A 24,560-nucleotide genomic window follows, 5' to 3' on the forward strand; every position below is an offset into this window, starting at 1 on the left:
ATCATCACCCGCACCTGCAACTCATCAATCTCCAATCACCACACTCATAAAAGCACTTCCCTCAGCTCACTACTTCGTCCGATCTAGAAGTGACGTTACAGCAATACACTGTCTGTCGGGATTGCTACATGGACCGTCTCTGCTTCCCTAAAAGCTGAGTATAGATACCTGTGAATACTTACCTGTCCTTACTTACCTTCTGCCTTGTCCTCTTCCAGTCATCCTCCTCGTCTGTCCCTGGTGGCTTGGTTGAATCCTTGTGTGTCTCTTCCGCTCTGACGCTGCCAATCTCTAGGATCTGTCAAGACAGAGACTTATTGTGACTGACATTCCTCTTACTTGAACCTCACGGATTGATACTCACCAAGTCCGAAGAATCTTCACGATTGCTGATTGCTGTTCACCTTGTAAATAAACACCTTGTGATTTCGCTTACCTTCTGTGTCAGACCCGTTCGGTTACAAATGGCCTCTGATGTTTCTTTTGTTACACACCAATATTAGTTAATGCAAAATTAATTTATGGTTTATTAACTTCAAAAGAGCATCTGTTATGCAGAATAGTGAATAATGATTAAAATAGTCAAATGTACCAGCCTATTTTGAGCAAATATAACAGATTTTAAAAAGGTTCAGAACTTAATTTACATGGAATAATTTAGCTGGGTCACAGTATATTTCTGTGTAAAATAAACCTAGAAATGTTGGCAGGTCTAGCTGTGCCCCTGTTTCAAATCAGTGCTATTCATACATTTTAAGTTTTATTTCCAAATACTTTTTGAGGGCACAGTATTAAAGTGCTGCTACATTTTTTGAGGGCATGTATCACAAGGGCAGTTGTTTGATGTGTCATCCAGGGCTTCAAGAACATACTGTTTATAGGAGACTATCAATCCAGCCTAGTAGTCACACTTCATTCATATGCACTGATCTGCCGAGACTCCATCTTGAAATCAATAACCACCACCGACTGTGGAACTGAGTAATAATATATTAGCAATTGAAATTCATAGATCTTGTGTGTGCACTTTTTCCACTTTCCAGAAAACTCAAAGTGTTGCCCAATACTGCCTGACAGGGAATAGATGCAGTGATCGACAGGTCATGACAATGTGTAGAACAGCAGAAGAATCACCTTCCACTCACCCCTGCTGGACAGAGAGAATCAAAAATCACACACAGAGTTAAGGTAAAGAATTTATTAAAGAACTTGGACAATAACAAATCCAAAACAATAAAAAAAATAATTTACCAACATTTGTGCTTCTCTTATACGATCTCAAGCATATGAAGCTAAGAAATGGTCATCTTTGAATTTAAAGATTGGTGTTACACACGTTGCTCAGCCGCATTGTTGGCTATAATCAAAACATGCCATGTAATGAGTGTTTAAAATGTTTCTGTTTCACATCCCATAAATATTACAGTAGGCAGTATGTACTGCACAAGCTACTGTTTCGCTCCATTGTGTTGTTACAGATGTGCCTTGCTGTGTTCAGCATACATAAAACCATCTGTTCTTTTTGTTCTTGCTCTTTTTGTTCAAGTCTCTCATGTGTATTTCATTCGGAGTGGTTTGTATCTGTGATTTGTTCCGTTGTTCACTGAATATCTGCCTGTGTGTTTTGATTATGGTGTTGGATTACCTTCATTACTCTGATGGATTCTGATTGTGATTTGGAACATGGACTAAAACACTGTACATGGATCCTTCAGACTGATTACATCTTGTGTTGTTGCTCGTGCGTTGAAAAATGGGCCAGTGAGCGAGAACAGCCAGAGAAAACCTGAATAATTATAAACCCCAGAGAAATGCTTGACCTTTGATTCTTGACACACCAAATATTCAGTGTATAATTAGGAGATAAAAAATATTCAGTGCACCATGTCATCTTAATCCCAAATGGCCATCATAAATTATTCTCTCTTAATGATTAAAAAATATTAAAAACACTTTTTTTCCCCCTATGAGACAATTATCATCTGATTATGCTGCAAATGCTAAAAATGACAAAAAAATAAAGACTCCATATTCATCCTTATTTGCTAATGTCAGATATCTTTATTATTTTACATATTTGAGTGTAGAGTTCATCTATTTTTAGCTGGATGAATATTTACTCCTGAGGGTAAAACACTCCAGCTGTATTAAAATAAGGCTTTTTGTTTATGTACCGCTATAAGACAAATGGCTTTATATCCACAGTGGAGAAGATCCTTATTTACACACTCTCAGTCTACAGGTTAAGTATTTTACAGTAATGTTTTATTAAAAAAAATCCATAAAAATTTGGAAAATAATATAGCATTGTGATTTATTACCCTTGGTCTGTCTGGTGCACATCATTTAAAACATTATTCAGTATTATAAATTAGATTTTCGCACAAGAAGTTTTAGAAGAAGTGTTAATGATAAATGCAAAGTTTTGATAGCCTGATACATAATTAAGGTGGACGCCACATCCAATTACATGACTGGCTCCAATTTATGAAAAAAAAAGAGCTTAATTAACATTTCCAAATGACTGGAACTATTTTAGGTTCTGGAGTGTCTTGTTAGAGCTGTTTACAGCACAATTTGGATTGCCTCATGTTTTTTGAAGTTTGCATCACTGATTCGGTTTCTTTCCTGTTTAGTATTGTGCAGAATAGTCAACAAAGGTGACTTGGATTAGAGATAAAATATTAGTACAACTATTTAACACTACTGTCTTTCAAAATGGAATTACATACTGTGACGGTGCAGTCACATTAGCTAAATTTTGCAGACAAAAAAAAAAGGTCCATTGTCTTTGCCTGTTGTCAGTAGTGTAGCGATATACGAAACGCAATCCATACAGAATTCACTTTCAAACCAAACAGCTTTCTGTTGGTCTACACAATGAATTTGTGTTACCAACTTAGACTGAAATCTGCCTGGGGAAGCTTTTGCTCTCTAATAAATTCCTTATAACTTGGATCCTATTGAAATTACTCGTCTGTTTCATCTAACAATGATAAATGTGACTGCACCTTAAGTGGTCATTCATGCCAATTTAATTAAATGCCACACTTAATACAGCAATGATTTCACAAACGATTTATGAATTTAGTGTGCTAGTTTTTCATGAATGAGGCCCATGAATCACATAGGAGACTAGATCGTATGACTTGGCAGTGTTTTTCAATTATATTTGTCAGTACTGAATTAAATATACTTTGTATTTATAAGTTATACTTTGCAATTGACATCTCCTATTACAAATGGAAATTTTTGTCAGTTCGTTCTGGGATTACCTTATCTGTGAATGATAAATGCAGTGCTGCATCCTATTTGGAACAGCATTGGGATTCGTATTGGGGGAAAGCTTATAAATGTTGCAGATCACTAGGTTTTGGAACAGAGCAAATGTCTTTGTTTCCTTTTTAATTTGAGAAGGCCACCACTGGATGAGAGATCTGGAGTAGATGGTCCACCGGAGACTGTGTTCTGAAAAAGAAAGAAAAACCGTAAGTGGATGACAAATTTCAGCAAGTCATCTTCGCATAATCTGAAATAACCGTGAAGCTGTAATATAATAATATAAGAGCTGTAACAGCAGAGCACAAAAGTGCTATGTTTGCTATGTTAATTTGGGATTTTGAAAGAGACTTTTAGTCTAATATAAATTCCTGTTGCAGTTCTACTTTTATCATGTTTACACGTACACACACACACTTTAGGCACATGGAACACGATCTTACACTTGAGACATAAACGTACTATTTAATTATACTATTTATTCAAAGTCTAAGTCTATTTATTTTTAGGAGCTACTGCCTGTCTTGCCTCTTCAGCCAAATGCCTCCTATTTACCAAGCAAAGGGGTTCTGTAATTATTTATTTGAATTAAAAAAGTATTTTATGCTGACTGAGACTACATTTATTTGATCAAAAATACAGCAAAAATATGCTGTATCACAAATTAAAATAAAGGTTTTCTATTTGAATATATTTTCAAACATAATTTATTCCTGTGATGATAAATCTGAATACTCATCATCATTACTCCAGTCTTCAGTGTCACATGATCCTTCAGAAATCATTCTAATATGCTGAGTTGCTGCTAAAGAAACATTTCTTATTATTATCGGTGTGGAAACCGTGATACATTTTATGCAAGATTATTTGTATTCGGTAATACAAGATTATTTAATGAATGAAACAGAATTTAAAACAAATCTCGGCTACACTTTATAATTTGAAGGTGTCCATGTTACTGGGTAATTATACATTTAAGTACTGAATAATATTAATTTACTACATGTACTTACTGTATCGTTAGGGTTAGGATTAGGGTTTCGCTTAGGGTTACTTTTACATTTTTATGCATTTAGCAGACGCTTTTATCCAAAGCGACTTACATTGCATTCAAGTTACAGGTTTTTTTTTCTTTTTTTTTTTTTCTTCCTTTTATCAGCTCTTGCTTTCCCTGGGAATCGAACCCATGACCTTGGCGTTGCTAGCGCCATGCTCTACTATTTGAGCTACAGGAAAGCCTACTTGCAAGTAATTATGCATCATTTATTGTTATTATAGTAGTGAGTACTTGTAACATATGTAACAAGGACATCTTTAAATAAACTGTTACCCAAATTATTTGCAGCATTTTGAAATGTATTTACTTCCACTTTTAATCAATTTAATCCGTACTTGCTGAATAAAAGCATTATTTATTTTCTAAACATTTCCCAAACTTTTGAATGGTAGTATAAAGACATATAAATGAGTCATTCTGGGTACTTACAGACAAACATTCGAATACACATGCCACACATGGCAACCACGCTGGCGATGTTAAGAGCTCGGCCACACTCCGGACTCATCAGACAGTTCTTGGTGCTAATGCAACATCTGCAGCAGCTTCCCTGCTTGTTATCAGCGGAGCGGCTCTGGCTAGTGTTGCTCGTGTGCTGCTCGGTAATAACTTCTTCATAGGATGGCGGTGGTTTCTTGTAATCCTCCTCCATGGCTGGTCTCCTAGATCAGGCATGAGGGAGGATGAGACAGTTACGCCGTCACTCACGGATGCGTAGAATCAATCAATTGTAATTATGTTCCTGTAACGGAACGGGGCGGACACAGAAGGTAAGTGAAGTCACAAGGTGTTTATTTACAGGGTGAACAGCAAACAGCAATCGTGTGGAGTCTTCGGACTTGGTGAGTGTTAATTCGTGAGGTTAAAGTAATAGGAATGTCAATCACAATCAGTCTCTCTGTCTTGACAGATCCTGGAGATGTTCAGCGTCAGAGCGGCAGAGACATACGAGGATTCGACCAAGCCACCGGGGACAGACGAGGATAATGACTGGAAGAGGACAAGGCAGAAGGTGAGTGATGACAGGTAAGTATTAACAGGTATCTATACTCAGCTTGTAGGGGAGTAGAGACGGTCCAGATAGCAATCCTGAGATCGAAACTCTGCAGTGCTTGTCACGTCACTTCAAGATCGGACCACCTAGTGAGCTGAGGGAAGTGCTTTTATGTGGCTGGTGATAATGAGGTGCAGGTGCCGGTGATGATTGGAAATAAACAGGTGATAGTGATGAGTGACGGGGAAGACGGGCCATTCTGTGACATTACCTCCCCATCCCGGACGGCGCGTCCCGCGATGTAACAACAATAATACCGGGGAGGGGGGGGTGGGCGCCCTGGAGGCTGGAGCAGCACCTGGACAGGACAGGGAAGCCTCCAGGGCGGACCAGGAGCCTTAGGAGGCCAGGGCAGGACTGGAGGCTCGGGAGACCATGGCGGATCCGGAGACTCGGGAGGCCGTGGTGGATCAGGAGCCTCGGGGGGCCATGGCAGATCAGGAGGCTTGGGATGTCATGACGGGACAGGAGGCTTGGGATGCCATGACGGGACAGGAGGCTTGGGCAGCCATGGCCATATTTTTTGGGAAGCCCAAAGGGATTCAAGTGGCCATGCGAAATGAGCCATAGTGGCCCTGACAAATGTCCCTAGCAAGGCCACTATGGCTACTAGGATTACAAGTATATAGCCCCCCCAAAAAATTTCTTTGGGAATGTTCCCCATAAGGGGTCTCACCGGAGGAGCGGGCTCTGTGGGGCGCTCTGGAGGAGCGGGCTCTTGAGGGCGCTCTGGAGGAGCGGGCACTTGAGGGCGCTCTGGAGGAGCGGGCACTTGAGGGCGCTCTGGAGGAGCGGGCACTTGAGGGCGCTCTGGAGGAGCGGGCACTTGAGGGCGCACGGGAGGCGCGGAGCTGGATAGAACCAGCGGAGACGCAGGAGGGCGCTCTTGCAGCGCGGACACCTGAGGGCGCTCTTGCAGCGCGGACACCTGAGGGCGCTCTTGCAGCGCGGACACCTGAGGGCGCTCTTGCAGCGCGGACACCTGAGGGCGCTCTTGCAGCGCGGACACCTGAGGGCGCTCTTGCAGCGCGGACATTAGAGGGCGCTCTTGCAGCGCGGACATTAGAGGGCGCACGGGAGGCGCGGAGCTGGGTGGGACCAGCGGAGACGAAGGAGAGCTGGACGGGACCAGCGGGAACTCGGGTGGGCTGGACGGGACCAGCGGAAACTCGGGTGGGCTGGACGGGACCAGCGGAAACTTGGGTGAGTACTTGCGAGGTGCAGGAATTGGTGGGCGCAGACGAGGAGCAGGCAATGGAAGGCACTGGCGAGGAGCGGGCACTGGAGGGCGCTTGCGAGGAGCAGGCACTGGAAGGCACTGATGAGAAGAAGACATTGGAGAAAGAACTGGAGCCGAGAACTCCGGGGGAAGAGCCTCATCCATTAGCCCCTCATTCTGCGTTGGCGGAGCCTGAGTGTTCGGGGGCTGTGGAATCATCCCCATCGGCGCAACGTTCATCGCCGGTTGCGGCGGATTCCTCATCGCCGCTGACGGAACATACTTCGCCGTGGGTGGAGGAAGCAGGTGGATCGGCAATGACCCGCCGTTGCGGGGAACCAAAACCAGCCGCCTCCTCATTTTCGGTTATGGTCCGATCTTCTGTAACGGAACGGGGCGGACATAGAAGGTATGTGAAGTCACAAGGTGTTTATTTACAGGGTGAACAGCAAACAGCAATCGTGTGGAGTCTTCGGACTTGGTGAGTGTTAATTCGTGAGGTTAAAGTAATAGGAATGTCAATCACAGTCAGTCTCTCTGTCTTGACAGATCCTGGAGATGTGCAGCGTCAGAGCGGCAGAGACATACGAGGATTCGACCAAGCCACCGGGGACAGACGAGGAGGATGACTGGAAGAGGACAAGGCAGAAGGTGAGTGATGACAGGTAAGTATTAACAGGTATCTATACTCAGCTTGTAGGGGAGTAGAGACGGTCCAGATAGCAATCCTGAGATCGGAACTCTGCAGTGCTTGTCACGTCACTTCAAGATCGGACCACCTAGTGAGCTGAGGGAAGTGCTTTTATGTGGCTGGTGATAATGAGGTGCAGGTGCCGGTGATGATTGGAAATAAACAGGTGATAGTGATGAGTGACGGGGAAGATGGGCCATTCTGTGACAGTTCCAGTATCTGAGAACAGCCTTTCAGTGTCATTATGTCACTGATATGGAAATAAATCAATGCTGTATGGATCACGTAAGCTTTATCTGAAATCTGTTGACATGGAGAATGCACAAGTCAGAATGTTATTTTGAACAATTAGCTAAAAATGTGATGGTGCTTGGTTGTTTTTTTGCATTTTGCGTTTTTCATTTGTTTTTCGGTGATAACTTAAATGGGTGCAACGAGTAACATAGTTGTGAGATGAATGTGTCAGTATTAAGTTCAGCCCTTCTAGAGCAAAGCTCAACGGCGAAATGCCAGCAAAATAATTCAAAACAAGCATTGAGTTCACCCTAGTCATGTGCTCCTCTTTCACAGACTCACACCTTAAATCTCCTAAAGAAATAGAACGGAGGACACTTTTATAACACTAAACTTTTCACACCAAAAGATCAGTTCCAATCAAACAATTTACCCAAGGACAAGGCTGCAGGCGATGGATATGTTTCAGATTACTCAAATTACCAGAGAACTGCCATTTCAAATCAATATACCTTCAAAGCGCCTTCAGACGTTTAGAGTCTTCTTTTTTCAAAAATTTTCCTCTCTTCTTCAGTCCCACTTCTGTTTTTATTTTCTTGAAATTGAGAAAAAATTAAAATCCTCAATCACGGCACTGCCACAAAAGGAGAAAAGAGCATAGAAACGAGATTCTCAGCTTCTCCGATGATCTTGTTTACCTCTTTTGTATCTCCTGTCTTCTTTTCACCTTTTAAAAGTCACCGTAAAAAATAAATTTCAGTAAGTTTTTTCAAATGTACCCAAGTTGTCTTTCTCGTGATGTTGACAGGGCTGATCTGACATACGACTGGGTGGACTCCTAAATATAAATACCGTACCTCTGTGATGGCGCATTCCACAGGGTGTGCAAATCAAGTTTTTCCTGCCTGTCCTCTGAGAGTCAGTCATTCTGGCGCATACCACGTCAAACAAAGCCTTTTTAATTTTGCATGATTGCACAAGGGGTTTCACCTTTGAATAGATCCTCTAGATACATTTAACAGAGGACACTTGTGTAGTTGACAGAATCGGTTGTATTTTGTGTTTAAACATATACAGTAGTGTACAATACAGCGTATACACAATATAGCATGGGCTCAATTACAGAGGTAGCAACTGATCTACAAATGCACTTTCAATGAACTTCCTTCATGTTTTTCAGTCTCTTGCTATACAGAGAATGGCATCATGAAGTAGGAATCAGGTCTTCATCCAGCTCATTGGTTTCTAAATCACCTGGCCTTCTTCCAAATGAGAACCTATGGGCAAATAAATAAACAAAAGAAAATAAAAAACATTTAATAAAATCATAATAATTATTATATATAGACCATTTCAAGCACGTAAACAATAACAAAGGCGTTGGAACGTTACTGCGCATGTCTGGCCCTGAAGCATTTCCGGTAGCGCTATTTTAAAATCTCAGGTCTATCAAAACCTACAGCACATACTTTTTAAGTCTAGCGAAAACGCAAGTTAGGTATTTAAAAAAAAAAGGTCAGTCTGTATGTCTACGCAAATATTCATATTTATTTTTACAGCGCTTTTCACAATACATATTGTTTCACTGCAGCTTTACAGAACATGCATGTTTATTAAAACGCTAAATGAATGCTAGTAAGCTAATCACTTCATGCCATTATCACTAATTTCATTTGTTTTATAATGTGTGCTTAGATTGGTCAAGTCTGTTGCTGTGGAACAGTGTGGGAAAGCATTTGAATGCTCTATCAGAGCCATCATGTGTTCACAAATAAATAAGATGAATGCAATTCAATGCTGGCTACCATGTTTTGCATAAACCTTTATTAGTTTTTTTTTTTTTTTTTTTTTTTTTTTTTAATAATAGTATAGCCTACAGTGGTGTGAAAATTGATGTTTTTATGCACATTTACTGTAAACACACATACAGGTAAAAAGTTTAAACTTTTAATTTTTATTTCTGTGATCAAAGTTGAATTTCTGAACATCATTACTACACTCTTCAGTGTCACATGATCCTTCAGAGATCATTCTAATATGCTGATTTATTATCAGTATTGGAAAAAGTTGTACTTCTTAATATTTCAGTATTATATTTCAGAGATCATTTCAGTATTCTTTGAATAAAAGAACAGCATTTATTTATAATAGAAATGTTTTGTAGCAACATACTCTACTGTTCAAAAGTTTGGGGTCAGTATTTATTTATTTTTAAGAATATGTATACATTTATTCAGCAAGGATGTTAAATTGATTTTTTTAAAAAGTGATTGTAAAGACATACTGTTAGGAAATATTTATATATTTTGAAAATCCCTGCCAGGATTCAATCAATCAATCCTGTATAAAGTATCACAGGTTCCAGAAAAAAATATTAAGCAGCACAATTGTTTCCAACGCTGACAATAACCAAATATCAATTCAGCACATTAGAATGATCTCTGAAGGATCATGTGACACATAAAACTGGAGTAATGGCTGATCAAAATCGAGCTTTGCATCACAGAAATAAATATAGAGAATATTGAAACAGAAAACCATTATTTTCAATTGTAATATTCACAATATTACAGATTTTGTCTGTATTTTTGATCAAATAAATGGAGGCTTGATGAGCATTATAAGAGACTTCTTTCAAAAACATATAAAATAGTAATGTGTCCAGACATTTGACCAGTACTTCATATAAACAAAAGACAGAGACTGTTTCCAGCAAATTTATTAACGTGATCAATATCAAAAGCAGCAGTCTGACCATGTGCAGCTTTGAGTACTACATTGCATTTCATCCTCAAGTTCTTAAACACATCTGGGTGTTCATATGGTCACATGTGGTTTGGCACTGCAAGACAACCAGCTGTCCTTCCTGTCTCCCTGAAGCACTCACTGTCTTAGGTGTCTTAAATTACAGATGATGGCTGTCCTAAAGACAAAAGTAGAAAAACAATTATTAAATTGAATGCACGATATTTGCAAATAATACTATTTACCGTTAGCTTTTGTAAACTACTGCAGTTAACTGTTTCACTATTCAACATTCAAGTTTACAGAATACATTTCTATAATGTTACTCACTGCATTTATCTGCTGAAAAGATACAACTAATGCAAACTCATTTAATTATAGCCCACATAACGCTTGCAATAAAATGGAAATAAAAGCTTGGCCTTTTTCACGAAACAAGAATCAAAACGCTAGGCGCATATGTCAGCAATGACGAAAACACAATGCTGCATCATACTTGAAGAGTTAACGTAAAGAAATACAAAGACTCAAATGGAAAAAACAAGAACTTTTCCTTACCTGAATGGAAATGTGCGCTGTATATCCTAGAGTTGCTAGTGGCTATTCTGCTTCTCGCTTCACTGAATTAATTTTGACATTTTAAACAGCAGGATTAAATAAATTAATCGCAATCCCACTGTGCATCAAGCACCTGCCGCCATTGTTTTGAATGTGCTCAAACACTAACCGGAAACGTCCGAGGAACAAAGACGTCACTTCCTTAAACAGCCGAATAGCCGTTGAAATGGTCTATATAGACAGTGGTTGGGCTTTTTTATGAATTCTTTGATGAAGAATTACATTTATTTGACATCTCTCTCTCTCTCATTGTTTTGGTAACACAGTAATTGTCTACTGTCATGCACTTTTGATCAAGTGCTATATAGGTTAAAGTGTACTGCTGAATGTACTGACAAGCTTTTATGGTAAACTAATATATATTTTAATGTCATTGCTATTGAAACTTGTATGTCATATATTTAAACATTTTTGTAAGTACACATTAGTAACGATGAAGTTGCAATTTTTGGTTGCACTTTATTTTCAATAGGCTACTTCTGCTAACATAAGTAACTTTGCAACTACATGTCAACAAACTCGCATTAGAGTATTAGTAAACTCTTATTTTAGGGTTAGAAGAATAGAAGAATAAGTTGACATGCACTTGCAAAGTTACCTATAGCTAGCAGAATGTCTAAAGTGGCCTATAAAAATAATTGTTACCACATTTATAACATATTAACGTTTAAAGATAATTTCAAATAATACACCACAGTTAAAATTACAATCAAATACTTTGCTTTTGCTTTATGTTGGGCAACACATCAAAATAAGTGTACTCCTTTAAAGTCGTGACGTATTGTCAAGTATGGTGACCCATACTCGAAATTGGTGCTCTGCGTTTAACCCATCCAAGTGCACACACACAGCAGTGAGTAGTGAACAAATGCACACACACACACACACACACACACACACACACACACACACACACACACACACACACACACACACACACACACACACACACACACCGTGAACACACACACCCGGAGCAGTGGGCAGCCATGCTGCGGCGCCCGGGGAGCAGTTGGGGGTTCGGTGCCTTGCTCAAGGGCACCTCAGTCGTGGTATTGAGGGTGGAGAGAGCGCTGGACATTCACTCCCCCCACCTACAATCCCTGCCGGCCGGGGACTCGAACCCGCAACCTTTCGATTACGAGTCCGACTCTCTAACCGACTCTCTAACCATTAGGCCACGACTTCCCTCGTATGTATTAAAGTATGAAAAAGAGCATACATACATTTAAAAAGTGCTTTAAAGTAACTTTTAATTTCACATTATTATAAAGTGCGCTTTTTAAAAGAAACGTAATGAAATCACACTCTCTGAAATCATAAGTACACTTATGTAGCTTTTATTTAATTGATTTATATTATCTGCAAGTACACTTTTCATGTATTTTTCAGATTTGAAGATTTTAAGTGCATTTCTTCATTACATGTGTGATAATGTAAATACATAATGTTAAGTGTTACCAATAGCTTGGAATATGCCATCAAATTCTAACATTGGAGCCACAGCAATGTCCTAGTTAATATACTCATGGTGGACCTAACACATGTGCACTACTCATTTGTTACTCCACCTACCTTCTCTTGGTTTCTGTGAAGATCTGGGCTGCTCAGTGGTCAGAACGGCAGTGCAGGAGTCGGCAATCGTGGTGCACGTAAAACACAACGTGTAGATGCAGTCGTCTGGGCAGATGAGACAGCAGTCATCCAGACAGAACTGACAGCACAGGTTACAGCAGCGGTCCACACAGGGCTCATCCCGGTGACAGTTGTCCCCACAGCTTTCCCTGCACTCAGGACAAGAGCCAGACATTCCACTGCAGCTCTGTCCCATGTCTTCTCGAGTTAAGCAGTCTCTACTGATCACAGCAGCCCTCCAACCAAAGAGAATCCCAAATGGGACATAATAAGTGCGTTTATGAGAGCGTCATTCGGGGACTGCGTGAAAACGCCAATTTGTCTGCTCATTTTAACTTTGCATGAGCTGAAGAAAGAGATGACAGGCTGTGTTTGTTAGCAGTGAGCTTCTAAGCCTCAGGGTGGCCCTGGCCGCCCCTCCTTCTGTGCTGAGTCAATTATTAGACAGTGTCCCGTGATTAGCAGCTCAACAGAGAACAGTGTTGAGTCTGTCTCCCCTCAGGACGACTGTGGATTGGCTTGCAAAACAGTCGCTTGGGAACTGTTTTGTGTGCTCGCATAAATTAATTCGCTAAATGTCCGGCTTTTAGCAAATGTAGCATAATAACCCACAAGAGACGTCACATTTGAACCAGTTTATATGTGCCGCTTTATTTTATCACAAGCAAGCCTGAGATAATGACGACTTGGGGGACGTTTATTCACCTTTAGCACAGAACAGTGTCAGCACAATGGAGTATGGGACATGGGTCAAGTTTTCTAGTCCCAAATGCACATTTAGTATGTCTATGTAAACTATGTTGACTTGTTGTTTTAGGTTGGGGTTAATTACTTTTTTTTTTTAAATAACAACGAAACCTCAATTTTCTTATCTGCCAAGGTTTTGAATGACCAACTTCCTAAATACATTCATTTGGTATCTAAAATACTAAATCATTAAAATAACACATTAATTTAATACCCATTTTTTTTATACATTTCTTTATTATATTAAAATTCAGCTGGCACATTTTAAACATGGCCATAGAGAATATTTTACACTGAAAAGCTAGTAACTACCACTTCTAAAAGATGATAAACAAATCTATCAAAGGATGAAGGACGCTTTACATTGCATTCAATTAATATGTTTATCAGTTCATGCTTTCCTCTGAGAATCAAACCACTGATGTTGCTGTTCCTAGAATATCAGTGAGTCAATTATTTTCAGCCCCACATTAGTAGATCCTGGTTCTATAAAATCAAAGACATAAATGTATTTTGACACAATATAACTGGAACATCGAGATCTGAACTACCCTTGTGAAAAAAGCAGTACACTTTTAGCATACTTCTAAAAAGAGTACTTATTATGGAAATAATAAAAAAGTGAACTGAATGTAATGTTTTCAGGCACTTAATTAAATGAAAATTAATCATAGTTTAAATTGATATCAAATGCAACTAGTGGAACTTAAGAGTTTGTTTTTGACCTACTTAATTACACCTTTAAAATAATTTTACAATTACTTCTGTTGTATTTGAAATATGATTAAAGTGAACTGCTGAATCAATTTATGATCATTTCTACTGAAAAGTGTCATGGATTTAAATGTTTGTAATTACACATTCATAACAAGGAAATTGCAATTTAGTTCATTTAAAATATATAAACTTCAAGTGTAATTTTAAATAACACACCATAAAATCACAATCAAGCACTTTATATGTGCTATATGTTAGTCAACATAAAAATGTCTACTTCTTTAAATAAATCCATTAACACTTTACTTGTAGCCTAATGTTAAAAAAGTATTCATAATATACATTGTAATGCATTGTATCTTTTCATAAATAATTGTAGCCAAAGTCAAAATGCATTATAATGTTTACAGATTCCTTGTTACATCTGAAATTGGTTGTTTGTCATGTGTTTTAATGCATTAAACTTTCTAAAAGTGTAACAATGAATAGATTTGATAGATACGTATTACAATGTATTATGTGCTTGTTCTTCATACTGCATTTTTATAATGCATTACAATTACAAGGCATAATTAATGCACTGAAAATACTTTTATAATGAATTGTACATATAAAGTCTTTGAGTAAAATGTTGACATAAATCCTTTTTTTCTGTTTTCTTACAGTAGTTCTGCTTTTAAAAAAATATGTTTGTTACGAAAGAAGTTGAATTGAGTTGTTCCTCAACATTTTGTCTTCTGAATGCGGGGATTAGGGAAGTGTATCATTTAGTTACATTGCCGGTCTATTTAAAACAAGATGAGAATATTAAAACATGATATAAAATATTTAATTTAAAGTAACACTTTTAATTTGACACGTACAAAGTGCACTTTGTAAAATAAATAGTCTTGAAAGTTTATTCTCTTTAAAAGTTGCCTTTTATTTCAATAATATGTTTTGCAAGTAGTATTTAAAAAATATACTTTTATGATCTGAAATACACTGTAAGTGCACATTCCATACAATTAAGTGCACTACTTTTTCAGAAGGGGCTGTTTTTCTCATGTATTTGTCTTATACTAGTGGATTTTGACTTTATTAATAACATTAATATATTTTGACAGAAACTAACCATGGAACATCAAATCCAGACCTATTTAAATTGTTGTGTCCAGTGACGACACACACCATAACCAATAACATTTTGGCATCAATGACCCCAAGATCAAGACTCCAGCTCAGGTCATAAGACTTTGAGTGGAGTGCTGACATTACCGAGATTTTTTAAAGTGGTCTCCTTTGTTTAGCTTCTTCGATATTTGTATCTGCATTGATACTGAGATAAACAAAATCAGAGAATTTGGAAATGTCACAGCACTCCTTTAAAAGCCTTTCAATCTTTAAAATCATGTGGCAAATTAGATATTCATCATGAAAAGCAAAAGGTGACCGTTCCCACACACCTCAGTCTTAGACACATACACAGACCTTCTTTCCACACGGTTCACAAATCAACACACAAGAACATGACAAGTGAATCACTATAAAGCCGAAGTGACCTTGACTTCCCCGGTAGCACAGTGCGAGCAGTAAAAGCCTGTAGTGTGCTATTGTGGGACCTCGGGCTTCCATTAGTGAATGACATGACACATCTGTGAGATACGAGGGCATACAGGAGATGATGGAGGCCAGCTGACAGGTCTCAGCATAGCAGCCTCGCATTTGCGGTGGATTCACCTGTACAAATGCCTGTGCCTCACAGTCACATGGGAATAAATCACGACTTTGTCTCATTACCTTATTCATGCTGTAGGGAACTGCACCCAGTAGCGACTCTCGTTTAACCAGCTCTCTCACAGCCTTACACTGTGTCTACACAGACAGCAACACACCAAGGGGCGGATCTCTGATTTCCTGGCTGCATACATCACTGTATGTTGAAAATACAAAATGTCAACACACTTTTCCTTCAAAATGTAATAAAGCAGTGTGTTTGTTATTTCACTCGAGATCCTGTATTAGCTATTAGATGATGTTTGGATGTACACGTGGAATGCATGTTGAAGGCAGGGAAGTTTTTCAGGAAATTCTCAGGCAATTATTTTTGTTTGAAGGCATACAGCAAAGTTTAAAATCTTTGTTTTCTCCCTTGGATTAATTCCTTCTTCTGTCACTGTATTTATTGCTGTCTAATTGTGATCGGATCATCCTAGATGGATGTTAATACCAGAGGCTCTAATTTTGTACCTATGTTAGATTCAGGACTGTGTGAGTGTTGTTTTAGATCCCATTGATTTACATTGAAAAAGAATTCAACTGTCTTTTCCATACAACATATCGTATTTTTGTATTATTGTTATGATACGTAGTCGGACACCAAGGTAAGTGATTAACACACAGTGACTTTATTGATTGGCTTAGTGCAGAGAACAGTGCAGCAGGTGTCGAAGGGTGAGTGCTCTTCTTATATATGTTGGTGATGGCAGTGGAAAAGGCACTGAATGGAATCTGTGTGCTTTTCAGGAGTTTGGAGCTGGGCAGACGTGGAGGACCGGAGGCTGACCACAGCGGGAGGCAATCTGCACAGAAGATTACAACGGAGCGGAGAACAGAAGATAAGTATGTCAGAATGGTAAGAGAGATTATACTCATCGAGCATTGCTTGGTTGCATTGGAGTCCATGTTGCATAAACGAGATCGGACGATGAAGTGACTGTGGTGAGTGCCTTTATAGTGCTCTTGAAGAGGGTGATGATGAGGTGCAGGTGCGCGTGGTTAGAATTCAGGTGATGCAGATCGTGATAGTTGGCTGGGTGGAGAGCCTGGCCGTGCTGTTACAGTACCCCCCTCTCCACGGCCCGCTCCCGAGGGCCGACCCCGGCGTCGTGGTGGCCTACCCCGACCCCGTGGGGCTGGAAGTTCTGGATGAGCGGTATGGAAGTCCTCCAGGAGTGACGGGTCGAGGACATCCTCTCTTAGCACCCATGAGCGTTCTTCGGGGCCGTAGCCTTCCCAATCGACTAAGTATTCTAGCTTACCACCACGGCGCCGGGAATGCAGGATCTCTCGGACCTTGTAGATGGCACCATCCTCCACGATGAGAGGGAGAGGGGGTTCCTCGACCGGACCAGGCTCTGGGGAAACAGAAGGTGAAAAGGGTTTTAGTAGTGAGATGTGGAAAGTTGGATGGATCTTGTATTGTGGAGGTAATTGGAGTTTGTAGGTGACTGGATTGATCTGTTCGAGAATGACAAAGGAGCCAACGAATCTGGGACTCAACTTCCGGCTAGGCAGGCGCAGTCTGATGTCCCGGGTAGACAGCCATACCTTCTGTCCAGGATGGTAAATGGGAGTGGCTAAGCGTCGGGCGTCCACTGTAATCTTCTGCATGCGCACTGCCTGCTGTAGCTGATGGTGTGCAGCGTCCCAGACTCTCTAGCTCTCCTGGAACCAGTAATCGACCGCGGGGACATTGGAGGGTTCTCCTGACCATGGAAATAGGGGGGGCTGGAAACCGAGTACGCACTGGAAGGGCGTGAGTCCAGTGGAGCCTTGACGCAGAGAGTTTTGCGCGTACTCGGCCCAGCCCAGAAACTGATTCCAGGAGTTCTGGCGGCTATGGCAGAAGGTTCTCAGGAAGCGACCAATTTCCTGGATTTTCCGTTCAGTCTGTCCATTGGACTGCGGATGATATCCGGAGGTAAGACTTACGGTCACACCTAGGAGGGAGAAGAATGCTTTCCAAACCCTTGAGATGAATTGAGGACCTCTGTCCGATACTATGTCCTCCGGGATGCCGTAGTATCTGAAAACATGATTGAATAAGAGTTCAGCAGTTTGAAGGGCTGTGGGAAGCCCTGAGAGCGGGATGAGACGGCAGAATTTGGAGAAGCGATCCACAATGACCAGTATGCAAGTGAAGTTATCAGAGGCAGGTAGATCTGTAATGAAGTCCACTCCTAGGTGTGACCAAGGGCAGTTAGGTATGGGTAGTGGGAAAAGTTTACCGGCTTGAAGATGACGGGAGCTCTTAGATATGGCACAGTCTGGACAGCCCTGAACAAACCTTCTCACGTCCCTGGCCATGCTGGGCCACCAGAAGCAGTCTTGTAGCAACGAGAGAGTAGTGTTGGCCCCTGGGTGGCCAGTACCGAGGGATGTGTGAGTGGAGTGGATGAGCGGGATACGTTGGGTCCTGGGAACATACTGGTGGTCAGGAGGACAGCCCGGCGGATTGGCTGGAGGAGTGGCGGAGCCACTGGTGGAGAGGACCATTGGATAGGGCTAGCAACTATTTCAGTAGGCAGGATACTCTCTGGTTCTTCCGGACTCTCCACGGGAGAATAGACTCGTGATAGAGCGTCTGCCTTCAAATTACGGGGACCTGGGCGATAGGAGATCTTAAAGTTAAAACGAGTAAAGAATAAAGCCCATCTGGCCTGGCGAGGGTTCAGTCGTTTAGCATCCCGTAAGTACTGGAGGTTTTTGTGGTCTGTTAGCACCAGAAAGGGATGTATGGCCCCCTCCAACCAATGCCTCCATTCCTCCAGGGCGAGCTTGATGGCTAGTAACTCACGGTTCCCGATATCGTAGTTCCTTTCCGCCAGGCTGAGCTTACGGGAGAAGGCACATGGATGGAGTTTGGGAGGCGTCCCCTGCTGCTGCGAAAGGACCGCACCTACTCCTGTGGTCGAGGCATCAACCTCCACGACGAAAGGTAAGTCAGGATTGGGATGGATCAGGAGAGGTGCGGAGGTGTAGGCTTCTTTCAAGTTCTGGAAGGCTTTGGTGGCATTAGCGTTCCAGGTTAATGTCTTGGTTCCCCCCTTGAGTAGATCAGTGAGTGGGCTGGAGACGGTACTGTAATTGGCGATGAAACGACAGTAGAAATTAGAAAATCCGAGGAAACGCTGGAGTTCTTTGATGGTGGTGGGTTGTGGCCAGGAAGTAATGGCTTCCACCTTCCTCTTGTCCATGCGGATGCCACTACTGTCAATGATATACCCGAGGAAATGAACTGAGGACTGATGAAAGGTGCATTTTTCGGCTTTGAGGTAGAGTTGGTATTTCCGGAGTTGCTGGAGGACCTCCGCAACGTGTTGGCGATGTTCGGCAAGGCTCCGGGAGTAGATCAATATGTCGTCTATGTAGACGATGACGAATCGATGGAGGAACTCCCAGAGCACCTCATTCATAAATCCCTGGAAGACGGAGGGGGCGTTGACTAGCCCATAGGGCATAACCCTATATTCATAATGGCCGGTGGGTGTGACAAAGGCGGTCTTCCATTCATCCCCCTCCTGGATTCGAATGAGGTTGTAAGCGCTGCGGAGGTCCAACTTGGTGAAGATGGTGGCACCGCGTAGTTGTTCCAAGGCAGCTGGTACAAGAGGAAGGGGATAACGGTATTTTATGGTTATATCATTGAGCTTCCGGTAGTCTATCAAGGGACGAAGACCTCCATCCTTTTTAGCCACAAAGAAAAAGCTGGAAGCAGCAGGGGAGGTAGATGGAGTAATATATCCTTGCCTTAGGGCCTCCTCAATGTACTCCTCCATGGCCTTCTGTTCTGGTAGTGAAAGCGGATAAATCCTACCCCGTGGTACTGGCTCACCTGGTTGAAGGTCGATAGCACAGTCCCATGGCCGGTGCGGTGGTAGTTGGGAGGCCCTTTTAGGGCAAAAGACGTCACAGAATTGGGAGTAATCAGCAGGAATATCGACAGATTGCTGAGCGACAGGGCTTTCTATGGTGGTGGCTTGGAGCGGCAAGACAATAGGGGTCTTGTAAGCGGGTTTAGGCAGATGTGGAAAGCATTGAGGGAAGCAGCAATTACCCCACTTTAAAACGTCTCCGTTGTGCCATGACAGGGTCGGCTCGTGTTGGACCAGCCAGGCGAGACCCAAAATGATGTCCACTCTAGATTCCTCTAGAACCAAAAGATGAATCTCCTCCTGATGTAATAGCCCTATGCGAAGCTGTAGGGGACCGACACAGCGTCTAACTAGACGACGGGAAAGGGTCTTGCCAGTGATGGCTTGGATCTGATAAGTTGTGTCAGTGGCGGTGGTTGGGAGCTGGAGCTGTTTGCAGAGGGAGCCGGCGATGAAGTTCCCCGCAGAGCCGGAGTCGAGGAGGACAGTAACAGGTAAGGAGGTGGTACCAAGGGTCAGGTGTGCTTGAGTGGTTAGGGGTTTCATCTTCGGGAAGGTTGGACGAATACCACTCACTATCAGCCTAGTCGGACGGATAGGGCAATCAGGAATCACATGTGTGCTTTCTCCACAATATAGACATAAATCCCTCTGCAAACGTCTCCGCTTTCCTGCCTGCGTGTGGTGGTAGCTATCTGTCAGCATAGGTTCAGATTGTTCTCTGGTCGCTGGTCGGAAGGATGGAGGAGAATTAGCCTTGTGGAGCTCTGTGGAATCAGAGCAGCAGGCTTGCATCCTCTTCGAGCAACGGACAGCACACTGAATAAACTGCTCCAAGCCGATGGTGTCGTCATAAGCCGCGAGTTGGAGGCGCACTGCTGGATCCAAGCCTTGATGGAAAGCAGTCAAAAGAGAGGCCTCATTCCATCCGCTCGCGGCCGCGAGGGTACGAAACTTGATAGAGTATTGGTGAGTTGTCATGGAGCCCTGCCGCAGCCGATACAACTGTTCACCCACAGTGGAATCTCCTGGAGTGTGACTGAAAACTTCTTTGAAATGGGCTATAAACTGGTCAAAGGATTGAATAGCGGGACTGGTCTGAGTCATAATAGCTTCAGCCCATTTTAACGCAGGTCCGGAGAGAGAATTGACAATGAAAGCGATCTTGGATTGATCAGTGGTGAATATCTGTGGGTAGAGGTCTATTGTGAACGAACACTGCAGGAGAAAGCCGTTGCAATTTTCTGGATCACCTGAGTAGGGCGCTGGTCTGGCCATGGGACTGGCGAACATCACTGGCGAAGGAGAGTTGATGGTTGGCGGTGGAGCGGGAGATGGTGCTGGAGCAGCGGACTGGGTAAGGAGTTTCTGAAGAGTGTCCACGAGTTCTTGAAGCCGGTCTGGTGTGCTCATCGTATCAACAGTGTGGTCCGATCTTCTGTTATGATACGTAGTCGGACACCAAGGTAAGTGATTAACACACAGTGACTTTATTGATTGGCTTAGTGCAGAGAACAGTGCAGCAGGTGTCGAAGGGTGAGTGCTCTTCTTATATATGTTGGTGATGGCAGTGGAAAAGGCACTGAATGGAATCCGTGTGCTTTTCAGGAGTTTGGAGCTGGGCAGACGTGGAGGACCGGAGGCTGACCACAGCGGGAGGCAATCTGCACAGAAGATTACAACGGAGCGGAGAACAGAAGATAAGTATGTCAGAATGGTAAGAGAGATTATACTCATCGAGCATTGCTTGGTTGCATTGGAGTCCATGTTGCATAAACGAGATCGGACGATGAAGTGACTGTGGTGAGTGCCTTTATAGTGCTCTTGATGAGGGTGATGATGAGGTGCAGGTGCGCGTGGTTAGAATTCAGGTGATGCAGATCGTGATAGTTGGCTGGGTGGAGAGCCTGGCCGTGCTGTTACAATTATCTTATTTCACAGAATTATTATTTTTTTTGCTTTGGCACGACATGGAGTTCATTTACATGACAACAGTGTTTTGGGGGCCTGAAAACACAAACTTTTAAAATTAGGTCTCAAAGGTACAGTTGTCATCTCCATGTAAACAACACAAATGTGAATTTGTGAAAATGGTGCCTTCATGGGCAGCAGATCAGTATTTTAAAATATCTGATAATTCTTATATTCTCTATCTTTTAACAAAGACCAAGTAATGCAGTGACTACCATTGGTAGCACAGAAAGTGATGCCCCTTGTGAACAAGAAGTACATTTTAGCATGATTTTAAAGGGCACTTATTATGCCCCTTTTTACAATATGTAATATAAGGCTCGGGTGTCCCCAGAATGTGTCTGTGAATTTCCAGCTCAAAATACCCCACAGATCATTTATTATATCATTCTGAATATGCTTATTATGAATGGAAGCAGAAACACGCTGTTTTCGTGCATGTCTCTTTAAATGCAAATTAATTATTGTCCCCCGCCCCCTTTTCCAGAATAGGGCTGCATTTTACAGCTTTTTCCTCAGATACTCTGCTAAAATAATCGGTTTGGTTTTGATTGTCATGTCTTTCGCACTGAAATCATGTGTTTTAACGCCATATCAGTTTAAACCTCTTGATATAAGGCGCACACATCTAAATCACATGCACAGAAAGCGGCTGTCACACAGCATGTGAGTACTAAACTAAGTTCTCTTTCATATCTTATTGCGCTTAAACTATCAAATACACACAAGTTTTTGTTAAATGCACACAAAAGTTACAAAAACACAGTTGGTTATGTCTTTGAAGGTAAACAGCTGGGAAATAAATCATATGTTGATATTAGATCTGCGTAAGTGACAGTAGCGTAATATACAGTACCTACTGCTGTCTACACTGTTGATATGACCTAAACAATAAAATAAAAACAGAAAATCACGCACTGCTCTGGACTGAATAATATTTATAGCTTCAATAAGAAGATATTTCTTACTTGAATGCTGCTTTTAAATGCTGTAGCGTGAAGATAAACATGGTGGATTGTGTACAGTTCACTCAGGACGGGGTCTCTGGAAATACGGCAGTGTCTGTCAACAGTCGTGGCAGGGGCTTGTAAAATGTGACATCACATTTTACAGATTCTGTGAACGGCTTGTTCTGAGACACTGAATGATTAATGGGGATTAAAAAAAGGAGCAGGCAGATTTTTATCATTATAGGGTGGTTGTTTACACACACCAACACATATTTATGTTCAAACAACATGTAAAAGTGAATTTTGCATGCTCTTTAAAACAAGTAAATATACTTATATATAAAAAATATATTTAAGAATGTTTTTAAGTGTAAACTGATATGATGGTTTTAACACTTAATCCCGGTAGTTTAGTTTAAAATTGAAATAGCTGAAGTAGTTTTAAATTGAAATTAAAGGCAGTTAGTTGAACTTAAGAGTTCTTTGACCCACTTAAGTACATTTTTATATGTAATTTCATAATTACTTCTATTGTCTTTGAAATATGGTTAAGATGTACTGCTGAATGTACTGTCAAGAATTTAAAGTTAATTAAAATATACTTTAATGTTATTTCTTGTTAACCTTGTATGTCTGGCATTTAAATATATTAGTCTTTAAATATTTGTAATGATAAAGTTGAAATTTAGCTATTTAAATGTTTTAATTTATAATATGGAATAAAGACAAACGACTATTAAAACCTAGTGATTTAAAATGAACTTTAACATAAACTTTTAATTTGGCATTATTACAAAATTAAGTTGTTAAGTAACAGTCAGAAAGTGTATTCTCTTTAAGTACACTTAAGTGATGTTTTATTTATTAAGAGCACTTCTTTTTCACAAGGGGTGTTACCAGAATACAGCTGGCTACTGCGTAGGACCTTTCAGCAATAATATATTACAATCACTGCAACTTCATTTATTTATAGACATAAATATTTACATGTACTGATGATATCTGTTAAGTCAGAGAACAGAAACATCATGAACTGAATTTGATGTGACAACTCATGGTTATTAAATTACATAACAAATACGTTTTTTCAAAGACAGATAGGGAAACTAAATTAGCCTGCAGAGCATCACAAATAGAAGCCAGGCTTCCATCAACTGAAGACGTGACACACTGCATTGGACACTTTCAGCGTAGACTACTTCATTGATTATAATGGAACTGATTTTGTTTGCGTCACACCACTTACGTCCGGTGTATACATGGTATTACACTCTCTGCAGTGTCCCAGAGACACATGGTAACCTAGACAATCAGGTCACTGATGACCATTGCAGAGTCCAAAGGTTTTATTGTTGTGGTAATGTTGTGAAACAATCTGAATAAATTAGGGAGCAGGCCTGAGTGTCTCAGCGCGCCTATGCTAATGTTGCATTGTCTGGAGCTGAAATGTATTTAAGGATAATCAATCATGAGACACAGGTGTGATTAAAGTTATGTAATGCACTCTTTCGCTCCCCTGCTCCACCTCTGAGGAGTGAATGGATTTCTGCGCTGATAATTACACTTCTCCAGCCATTACCTTTCTCAGACATAAAAAGAGAGGAGACACAGAGCGTGAAACGGGAAAGAGAGAGAGAGAGAGAGGGAGAAAAGGGGTAGCTAGCAATTTATTGCAGCTCTCCATTGAGATTGAGATGAGATTAAAGATGCTGTTTCGGCGCTCACAATTACCGTGGAGTCTCACAGTCCACCGCCACACCATCAGTTGACTTCAAATGTAGAGTGTCCAGATTTGTTAAAGTCTCGCATAGAATAAATAACAAGTTTTGACTTCTAAACTATCAAACATTTGCACACGCTTATGTTGAATTTACTTTTCTCATGAATATTATTACATGATATTTATGATTAGATTTGAAAATAGCTTTGAAGACAAAAACAAATTATGACTATGTACTGTATTAATTTAGGTCACAAAGGTTTAGTAAACCATCTGGTAGGAAATTC

The 24,560-nt window shown here is 41.2% G+C and overlaps 1 long non-coding RNA gene across 1 annotated transcript; it reads right to left on the minus strand.

Annotated features, from left to right (window-relative positions):
* Positions 1 to 1,185: 1,185 nt before the first annotated feature.
* LOC306865378 lies at positions 1,186 to 8,364 on the minus strand. Its single transcript, XR_013783860.1, has 4 exons — positions 8,233 to 8,364; positions 8,047 to 8,129; positions 4,766 to 4,998; positions 1,186 to 3,468 (listed from the first exon to the last, which is right to left on the minus strand). It is a non-coding gene; the product is annotated as an uncharacterized lncRNA (long non-coding RNA).
* Positions 8,365 to 24,560: the final 16,196 nt, after the last annotated feature.

This window comes from Barbus barbus, assembly GCF_936440315.1.
Source record: "Barbus barbus genome assembly, chromosome: 4".
In the NCBI taxonomy this organism is placed as follows: domain Eukaryota; kingdom Metazoa; phylum Chordata; class Actinopteri; order Cypriniformes; family Cyprinidae; genus Barbus; species Barbus barbus.